The 11,164-nt window shown below is 39.2% G+C and overlaps 1 non-coding gene across 1 annotated transcript; it reads left to right on the top strand.

Moving 5' to 3' along the window:
• Window positions 1–8,632: 8,632 nt before the first annotated feature.
• On the top strand, window positions 8,633–8,734 carry LOC114010011 (U6 spliceosomal RNA). Its single transcript, XR_003551406.1, has one exon. It is a non-coding gene; the product is annotated as a U6 spliceosomal RNA (small nuclear RNA).
• Window positions 8,735–11,164: the final 2,430 nt, after the last annotated feature.

The following is an 11,164-nucleotide window of genomic DNA, read 5'->3' as shown; positions in this document are numbered from 1 at the left end:
AAAAAAAAAACCATGACTTCCAACAACCCAGTCAAATTGAGTTAATTCTCTGGAAATGGTGCTTTTTGGGGATACATCCAACCTGTTCTGCCTCCTTCTGGATGCTAAGCTCCTAGCTAGTTTTGATAGCTACCTTGGTTGTGAGGAGGATGTTTTTCAAGGCCAAGGGGGATGAGAATAGAGAAAAATCAAGGCATGACACTTGCAGTTTCGCTATTTTTCTTTCATAGTCAAAGGATTGTTCTAAGTCTTTGGTTAACATGATGTGTTCTACAAAACTTGATTTTCATCAAGTGTTCTTATTGCTTTTATGGAGGACTGGATTTTTGGACGTCCTTATGCCCCCTTCCAGAGTGCTTCTCCTTTTGTATGTCAAAGGCATCTGTTTTGGTATGACTGATTCACAACCATTTGAAACTTTCCCAGTCAGGGTGAGAACTACATGATACATAAGCACTGATGGGAATTATCTTGCTAGGAATATTTTACTATTCTTACTTGATACTTTCTGTCTCCTTGTGTCTCTTTCCTTAACTGTAACTATACATAGAGAATAAATGAAAGATATTTGTTGGGATACAAGAGAATGAATGTCAAGTCAGTTAATCAGAAATTTTCAAGGATGAAACTGATCAGCCCTACAGGTCCAAAAAATTGGAAAAGATTTCTATTGTTATCATCATCAGATGGATAAAGTTTCCTTCAGACTGCATTTGGTCTGAAAATACTATGCTTATTTTTAAAATCAAGATCATATGTGTTTGAGTGAGGATAAATAATTACTTTTATTTCTTTATTTTAAGATATTCAAGAGCTATGTGTATTTGTTTCCTTAAAAATAGAAAGATATAAACATATGATTTTTCTTTCTAGTTGATGCTCTTTTAATAATTTTTTAAAATATTTAAAGACTAGGATGGACTTAAGAAAGTTAATTACACAGTCATAACAATGTTTCAGCCCAACATGAAGTTTGTATATGACGGTAGTCCCATAAGATTGTAATAGGCTATACCATATAGATTTGTATAAATACACTCTGGGATGTTCACCCAACAAGGAGATCACTTAGCAATACATTTCTCAGAACATATCCTTATCATTGAACAATGCATGATTGTATTAAAAGCAATAATAATTAAGCAATATTTTAATTGACAGATTTTGGAGATTGTGGATGCTTTATATCATATTAGACACCATGGTTATTATTATATCAGATGCTTCCTATTATAACTAAGGAGCAAAGGGAGGTGATATAATTAAATGTCTAAATTAATTTACAGACAAGCTAAACTCAGATCATAGCAATTTGGAATGACATTATTCTCACAGGGATGATCTGCCACAGTTTATCATTACTCTCATTATGTTAAAAAAAAAGTGTGTGCAGAGCACACACTTAAATAAGTAAATTCTCAGGAATAAACTATAAAATATAAGCATGTATAAATCATCAACATACTAATTTAAATTATAACTGGCTATCCATTTAAATAGGTCAGAATGATTCCCTACTCAGAAACACTTTAATAACATGTATATATCAAGATATTTATTTGAGAGCCAGCAGGTGGCATGGTAGCTAAGGCACTGGACTTCCATATGACTGACCACAGTTTTGAGTCTCAGATCTGGTGACCTGAAAATCAAGCCAGGCATGTGCACGTGCCCAAAATACTGACAGGAGAATGATGGAGAAGGAATTGCAGCATGGCCATCCCACACCCCCAGGGTATTTCTCACTTTTCCTTGCTCTGTCTCTCTGTGTCTCCAGCAAACATACATGCCTTGTAGCAAAAAAAAAAAAAAAAAAAAAAAACCTAAAAAAAATATATATTAATAACAACAATAGCTAACATTATATTTTTAAATTGATGATAGATATGTGTATACACGTGTGAGATGAGGGAGAGGAAAAGGAGAGGAGTACCCTCCACAGGGTCTGGTTACATCGTGATTCTCTTCCTCCATTCCTCCAGCCCATCAGATAATAGGATTGTACGGCTGTCATGTGGGACCCTGCTTCTCCTGAGCAGTGCATTACTGAGGCACCATGGTGCTGGCCCTCATTGCTAATGTTTATTAAGTACTTACTATATGCCAAACGCTATGATAAGAGCTCTAGGTGAATTCGTTCATTCCACGACACCATGGAATTACTATTATTAGCCTCGTTTCAAACATAAGGAAACTGAGGCAAAAAGGCACTTAAGAGGCTTGCCCGTGGCCAGGTAGTTGGTAGTGGGAGAAGTGGAATTTCTTTTTTTTTTTTTTTTTTTAAGAGAGGTTTTTGCTATAGGGCGCGTGCGCTCACCAGACAGACAGAGACAGAGAAACAGAAAGCGAGAAATCACCCCCCCAGGGGGAATGGCCATGCCACAATCCCTTCTCCTCCATTCTCCTCTCAGGATCTTGGGCACGCACACACACGCACCTGGCGTGAGTTTAAGCCACCGGGTCTGAGACTCGAACCACGGTCGACTACGTGGGAGTCCAGCGACATAGCCATTACGCTAACTGCTGGTCCCAATGATTTCTTGATACATTTGCAGAATTTTAGCCAGAAAAGTACCCATGAAGGAGAGCGTTGCTTAGGTCATCCAATCTTAGAACATGGCCTCTCATCTATCCCATATCCTGAAATAACCTGGGATGACTCATAAAAGAGGTGGCCATGCGGGACCAGCAGTTAGCGTAATGGCTATGTCGCTGGACTCCCACATAGTCGACCACGGTTCGCGTCCCGGACCCAGTGACTTAAAACTCACGCCGGGCACGTGTGCGTGTGTGCTCAAGATCCCGAGAGGAGAATGGAGGAGAAGGGATTGCGGCGTGGCCATCCCCCTTGGGGGGTGATTTCTCGCTTTCTGTCTCTCTGTCTCTCTCTGTCTGGCGAGCGCATGCGCCCTATAGCAAAAACCTCTCAAAAAAAAAAAAAAAAAAAGAGGGGGCCATGGGATTCGAAATGTAAAAATCTGTGTTTAACTAACTTTGCTAAGGAAAGGATGGGATATTTGGCATGAGCACATGTTTTATCCTATTTCTAAAATGCTGTTTTCTTTCCAACTGACTTTAAAATGTTGTTGATTTGTAGTCGTATAGCCTATCAATGAACTTAATTCAATGTGCTTATGTTCAAAGACAGTTTATTAAAGGAAAACATTAATCTCCAGATCCTTTTTACATGATACGCTGATGATCTTCCACTGGAGGAAACAGGAAATTCCAGTATGTGAAGAAGAAACAAAAGATCTCCTTTTATAAAAGATGTGTAGAAAGCTCATGTTTCTCTTAAAGTGTTTTCTACCTTTTAAACTTAAATTTTATTTTGTAAAATAGAGAATGGATCTTACAACTATGCATATATTTGTTCCAGCATAGTTGAATTATGTTCTAGAATTTTCTTCTGTTTCTGATGTTTTATTATAGCAGAACCATTGAGAAGGAGGGACAATAAGGGGACAGAGAAATGAATGCTCAAAGAACACAAGAAGACAAAGCATAAATCAAAATCATAAATGCAAACAGCTGAGAAATATGATAAAAGCAAGCTATTATCCCAAAGAATCTTAAATTCATCTTAATTTCACACACACACACACACACACACACACACACACATATATACACATACACATATCCATATATATATGAGGCTATTAACATAAAATTAGTTTTTGAACATTCTAAATATAAGGCTGTTAACATAAAATTAGTTTTTGAACATTCTAAACACAGAGAAATTTTTAGAATGCTGTAAAATATTATCTTCATATTTCCAGTGATTTCACAGTTAAATATTATTTTAATGATAACTATAAATGATAAGATAAATAGCATAATAAATACACTGCTGATTCTTAAAATTCAAACACTGATATTTACATGAACATGACTTTTTACAAGTACTAGAGATATAATAATAAAGGAAAGTCACCATGGATTAAGTTATTTATTTATTTTTTTTGGAGAGGTTTTTGCTATAGGGCGCATGTGCTCACCAGGAAGACAGAGAGAGATAGAGAGATAGAAAGCGAGAAATCACCCCCCAGGGGCGATGGCCATGCAGTAATCCCTTTTCCTCCATTCTCCTTTTGGGATCTTGGGAACGCACACACACGCGCCAGGCGTGAGTTTAAGCCACTGGGTCTGGGACTTGAACCGCGGTTGGCTACATGGGAGTTCAGCAACATAGCCATTGCGCTAACTGCTGGCCCCTAAAAATATATTTATATATTTCTTCTGTGACAGAGAAAGAGAGAAGCAACACCCTTGACAGGGTCTTGATGCCATGATCCACTCCCAGCCTTCAGCCAGCCCCAGAATATGGGCTTGCACCTCAGGGAAGTCTTTGACCCGGGAACCTTCCAATATGGGAATTGCGTTGCAAAGTGCCACATTTTACCACTACACCATGTCTGGCCCCCAAGTATTTTGTCAATAATTTCATAGCTTCATATTTTTAGGTATCAAAGTACCATATTACAGACATATTAGACTATATTTAATGAATAAATGTGATACAAGCTATTATATTTAAAACTTGTGTTGAGATTAATACTGAAGTTATACAAAGCAAAGAACAAACTGTATCTGTATCTGAGCCAATGAGTAGCCCTGAAATATCAGTTGCCTCAAAACTGAAACTGTTTTATTCCAGACAGACTTCCAACAGAGAACCCCAGTGCTCTAAAACTCACTATGAAATAGTTTACATTCTAGATATTTTCTGTTAGAAAATTCTTTGATTTTTGCTAATTTTAACTTTAAATTTTCCACCCTTACATGTGATCAACTATTTTAAGTAGACTATTTTCTATTCTAAGTTATAATATAGTTTGATACATTTTCAAGTACATACCTTACGTAGTTGTTTATAAATATTTATCCTATGAAATATGTGGATAATGTCTTATTATACAAGCTATTTTTCCTCCTTTTTTTTTTTTAAGACTTTTTTGCCTTGAGGTGGCCTGCTCATCAAAGACAGACAGACAGACAGACAGTGAGAGCGAAAGTGAGAAATCACTCCCTGGGGGGGATGGCTATGTTGTAATCCTTTCTCTTCCATTCTCTATTTTGGATCTTGGGCACGCACACACACGCCCCTAGTGATTTTCAAGCCTGTGGGTCGGGGATTTAAACCACGGTTGGACATGTGGGAGCCCAGCGACACAAGCACTACGCCATCTGCTGGCCCCTACATGCTATTTTTCTACCTAATACACTAATAAACATTTTTTAAAAATCTCTGTATTGTTTTACAAATATTATCTCATTTATTCCATGAAACCTAAACATTATAAGTTTTCTACCTAACAACAATTTAAAATAGTTTGTTAGTACATAAACTGTCCAGAAACAACGTTGTTAATTTTAGATTGTTAGCTAAATGTGAACAATGTTTGTGGCCAGAATAGTATATAAAAAGTTCTAATAAATTTATTTATTTATTTTTAACAGCCAGAGGGCATGTACACTCACCAGAGAGAAATGGATAGAGAGGGAGAGAGAAAGAGAGAGAGCATATGCAACCCACAATGGGGTGTGCTAAGTTTCCCTTCTCCTCTTCTCCAGCCTCTTGGGATTTCAGATGGGCACACACATGTACCTGGCATATTTTTGAAGCCATTAAGAGCTGGGGTTTGAACCACAGTTGGCTGTGAGAGATCAGCTCTTTAATCATTAGGCTATGGAGCCACTTTTATTTCTTATAATGGTTCTCTCCAGTACTTTTCAAGTTATATCATATGATCAATTTTCAAAAAGTGTTCAAGTTAATAGTAGTAGTTTGCATTTTGTTTTACCATTTGTTAATTCAGAGAGCTAGGCATCTGTTATAATAATATTATATCTTAAAACATCAGCATTACCTGATTTCAATAAACACTGTGAGGTCTGCAATTTTAGCAACTTGATTTATAAGTAAACATAGTAACTAGCTCTGTATATACAAATCATGAAATTCTATAAAATTTCAAGTTTAAGCTTAGTAGTTGCATCATATATGATTTATTTCTCACCAAAAAAAAAATCTTAAATTATATGGAAGTAGAAAATGTTCGATTAATAATCAGCAAAAGAGAAGCAGTTACAAAAAAGAATGGTCAAAGTATTAAACAAAATAAGAGGCCAGCTCCGTGGCCTGGTGTTTAAGGTTGGTTGGCCACATGGCCAACCCCGTAGTTCAAGTCCCAGACCTGGCAGTTTGAGAAACACATCAAGTGTGTGTGTATATGTGCCCAAATTCTGAAAGAAAGGAAATAGAGGAGAAGAGACTGTGGCGTGATCACTTCCCATGGGAGTGCTTTCTTCCTCTCCTTTTCCCTCTCTCTGTTTCTCTCTCTCTGGCATGTACCCTATAGCAAATTAAGAAAAAAAAAAAGAGATGTGAAAATATCTTGAGAATTTTCTACTGGGGAAAACAAACAAACAAAAAACCCACAAATATAGGAAGGAAGGCCATAAAGTAATCCTTTAGGAAAAGATCATAGGAAGGATACTAATTTCAACTTAAAAAAAGTATAATTATAACCCTCCGGCAACATAGATCAATGAAACAGAATAGAGTTCAGATAGGGCCATGCAGATAGGCTGGATTACTTTTTGACAAAATTGCAAAGGCATTTCAGTGTTTGTGTATGTGTGCATGTGTGTGTGTGTTTGTGTGTATTTTTTTAAGAGATATTTTGCTATAGGGTGCATGTGTTCACTGGAGAGACAGGAAGAGACAGAGAGACAGAAAGTGATAAATCACCCACCAAGGGGGATGGTTATGCTGCAGTCCCTTCTCCTCCAGTCTCTTCTTGGGCTTTTGGGCATGTGTGTACATGTGCCTGGCCTGAGTTTCAAGCTGCCAGGTCTGGACTTGAACTACAGGCAATTACATGGGAGTCTAGTGACATAACCATTATGCCATCTGCTGGTCCTTACATATATATATGTTAGGACCAATATATATATATATTGGTGTGTGTGTGTGCGCTTTACATATATACATACATATGTATATATACATATATAATAATATATGTACATATATTTACATATATGTATATAAATGCATATGTATAAATATATGCATGTATAAATATAATTATATATGTGCATATATATATATATTAAACCAAAACAAACACTTCTGCTCAGGAACGATGCTGTTAAGAGAATCCCATGGTGAGTCACAGACTAAGACAAAATATTTGCAAATCATATGACTAATATATCTAATAAAGAACTTGTATCTAAAATATATAAGAACTTTCAAAACTCAACAATAAGAAAACAACTCAATTTTTAAAATGAGCAGAAGATACATATGTATTTTTTTTAAGTTTTTGCCATAGGGCAAAAAAGCATACTCACCAGAGAGACAGTGAGAGGGAAAGTGAGAAATCACCCCCCAGGGCCATGCCATATCCCTTCTCCTCTTGGGATTTTGGGCATGCACACATGCCCAGTGTGATTCTCAAGCCACTAGTTGCAGGACTTGAACACTGCTTGGCTATGTGGGTGTCCAGCACTTTAACCTCCTAGAGGAGAATGGAGGTGAGGGGATTGCAGCATGACCATTCTCCGTGTGTGAGAGGGATGCTTTCTTTCTTACTTTCTCTCTCTATCTTTGTCTCTCTCTGGCAAGCACACATGCCCTCTGTCACGTTAAAAAAAAAAAACTATCAGTAAATGAGACTGATAAAAACTAAAAACTGACACAAGAAGGGCAGTTAAGAAACATTGGGTGGTGCTCAAATTTTAGACAGACCTTTCTTGAAGAGATGGCCAGGATGAAGACTGAAGGAGGTGACTGTCTGGAGGAAGGGCTTTCCTGGCAGACGACACTGCAGGTACAAAGGCCGTGAAATGGGAGGCTAGCTGACAAGTTCCGTGACCAGCAATGAGGCCCACGTGGCTATGGCAGTGAGTGATGGGAGAGTGGTAGGTAATCTGCCGAAAAGACAACAGGGCGCAGATCATGAAGTGTGCTTAGATCACAGGTCACCTCTGGAGGGGTCGGAGCAGAGGAGCGACATGCTTTGACTCATGTGTTAAAGGTTCAATGCGGCTGCCTTGTTCAACAAGTTCTGCAGCTGGAAAGAAGGGAGGAGGGTGAATGAGGAGGAGACTGCACCAATCCAGCTGAGCAAGGAGTATGGCTTGTATGAGAGAGCAGTAGAGGTGACAGAAAGTGAAATGACTGGGTGTGCCTTAAAGCCATCGCTGACAGGATTTGCTATGAGCTAGATATGGGGTGTTAGGAAGAGAAATCAAGAATAACCCACTATTTTTGGCCTAGGCAAATAGAAGAAAGGCGTTTTCATTAACTGAAAAGTGGTGAGTTTCAGGAAGAGTGGGCATTGGGGGAGTCAGGAGCACAGTTTTGGACGATTACACATCTATGTGGGGACATCAAGGGACAGAACACATAGTTCTGTAAGACAGAACTGTAGGTGCAGATTGTGAGTCATCAAAACACGAGTGGCATTTAAATTTCATGAAAATGGAAGTGAACATATAGAAAGAGGATGTAGAGGGGGATCAGCAGATGACATAATGGTTACATTGCAGGACTCCCACGTAGTCAACCACAGTTTCAGTCCTGGACCTGGCAGCTTAAAACTCAAACCGGGGTGCTTGCTTCGGCAGTGCGTATACTAATTAGAATGATACAGAGTAGACTAGCATGGCCTCTGTGCAAGCATGACATGCAAATTGTGATGTGTTCTGTATTTTTCCAAGGAAATAAAGGCTTACTTCTCTTAAACAAAAAAACAAACAAACAACAACAAACTCATGCCAGGCACGCCAGGCACATGTACATGTGTGCCCAAAATTCTGAGAGGAGAAGGAAGAAGGGATTGTGGCATGACCATCCCCCTCCCCCCCGGGGAGTGATTTCTTGCTTTCTGTCTCTTCTTCTCTCTGTCTCTCCAGTGAGCACACGTGTTCTATAGCAAAACAAACAAAAACAAAACAAAACAAAAACTCTCTAAAAAAATAAGTAAAAAAGAGGATATAGAGGGAGAATGGAAAATACCCAAGATTTAGGTCCTGGAGAATTCTCTCTTTAGAGAGCCGGGACATGAAGAGAGACAGGCAAGTCACCAATGAAGGGGCAAGACACTTGAGTGCCAAGGGCATTTGCTTGTTCATTCCTCTGTCACTGTTAAGGAGCAGTCATAGGTGCACTTATGACCACTTAACATCCCCACTCTGGGACGGCCAGGGAAGGGGAATAGTTAAAGAGTAAAATAACAACAGTAGCTCACCTTTACTGGGTGCTGACATGCGCTAGCAATTGTGCTAAACAAATATAGGAAGTTAGAACTATATTTATACATGCAAAATATATGGCCAACTACGGTTTGAGTCCCAGACTTGGCAACTTGTTTTCTCACTTTCTCTCTCTCTCATTTCTCTCTCTGGTAAGCATATGTGCCCTGTAACAAATTTTAAAATAATGATGATGATGATAATAATAATAATAAATACAATTAAATAAATAATTCTTTTAAAAAATTGGAACCAGCAGTTGGCATATTGGCTATGTCACTGGACTCCCATGTAGTCAATCGTGGTTCGAGTCCTGGACCCGGTGGCTTAAACTCATGCCAGGTGCAGGTGCGTGTGTGCCCAAGATTTTTTTTTTTTTGAGAGATTTTCACTGTAGGGCGCGCGTGAGTTTTAAGCCACCGGGTCCGGGACACGAACCACGGTCGACTACGTGGGAGTCCAGCGACATAGCCATTACGCTAACTGCTGGTTCCCTGTGCCCAAGATTTTGAGAGGAAGATGGAGGAGAAGGGATTGTGGGGTGGCTATCCCCGCCTCCAGGGGGGTGATTTCTCGCTTTCTGTCTTTCTGTCTCTGTCTTACTGGTGGAGACATGCACCCTGTAGCAAAAAAACTCTCTAAAAAAATATATATATATATATTCAGGCAGTCTGCTTTCTGAGTCAGAGAAAACTGACAACTGATTGACACTGAAATTAACACACTGATCAAGACCATGATTTGGGCTCTACTCTTTAACTAATTAATTCTTTGGACTTGGCATATTGCTAACCTTTGAGAACTTTAATCTCCTCATCTGTAAAAGATGTCATCTCTACCCTGCATGGATAGGCAGCAACTGACAAAAGAGGACCTTTTATTATTCCTGAGCATCATCTTTGAGTTCTCCTTCTCTCACCTCAACAACCAGCCACTGAACAAGTCCCAGTACTTCAGCTTCTGACTGTGGCTCCAACTCGTCTCTTTTCTTCTCTCTCTGCACTAGTTCTGGCACCTTCATCTCTTACCTAGATTTCCTTTCTCCCAGCCCTCTTCCCTGTCTCTCTCTCTCTCTCTCCCTCTATGTCTGTGCAACAGCCAGAGTGATCTTTCTTTCTTTTTTAATTTTTTAAAGAATTAATTTAACTTTATTTATTTGTTTTTATTTATTTTAATTTGACCAGAGAGGGCCATAGCAAGAGAGAGAGAGAGAGAGAGAGAGAGAGAGAGAGAGAAGGTAAATGAGATAGAAGCCCTCAGGTCCAGGACTTGGACTGTAGTCAGCCATGTGGGATTCTAGTGCCCTTAACTACCATGCCACCTGCTGGCCCCCAGATTGATCCTTCTAAAATAAAAATCAGATCAGGCCCTACCACCGATCACAGCCTTTAAAGGCCCCCTGTCGTACTGAGGATAAAGCAGTTTGCAGGTCACTTCTTTAAGTCCCTGTAGAGACAGGCTGTGTCTTGCTCCTCTTCACATGCTCTCTTGCTACTTCCTGTAAGACAGCACCCTGGCATGTGGATTGACTGTTCATGAGCCTGCGTTTCCTTCTCACTCCCTTTAGACTAATGTAAACCTCTGAAGTTAGGCTTACACCCCAGCAGATGCCCAGTGTCTAGTACAAGGCATGACACAGAGTCAATATTTCTGTAAGAATGATGCTTGATTAGCATTGCTGATCAAAGGCCACCTGGTATTGCTGAACGAACCACCCTTTGTATTGCTGAAAGAACAAATGAGTGAGTGAGAAAGAGTTTGCAGAGGCATAAACCATTTCCTTTGTGCTCAATCTGCCAAAGGCAAAATGAAGTCTCAGTATTTTTGGATAGGAAACTAGGGAACTTTGGGACCAGCAGTTAGCGTAATGGCTATGTCGCTGGACTCCCAC

This window comes from Tupaia chinensis, unplaced genomic scaffold (genome assembly GCF_000334495.1).
Source record: "Tupaia chinensis unplaced genomic scaffold, TupChi_1.0 Scaffold000682_1, whole genome shotgun sequence".
In the NCBI taxonomy this organism is placed as follows: Eukaryota; Metazoa; Chordata; class Mammalia; order Scandentia; family Tupaiidae; genus Tupaia; species Tupaia belangeri.
This window is presented reverse-complemented; position numbering and strand designations above follow the sequence as displayed.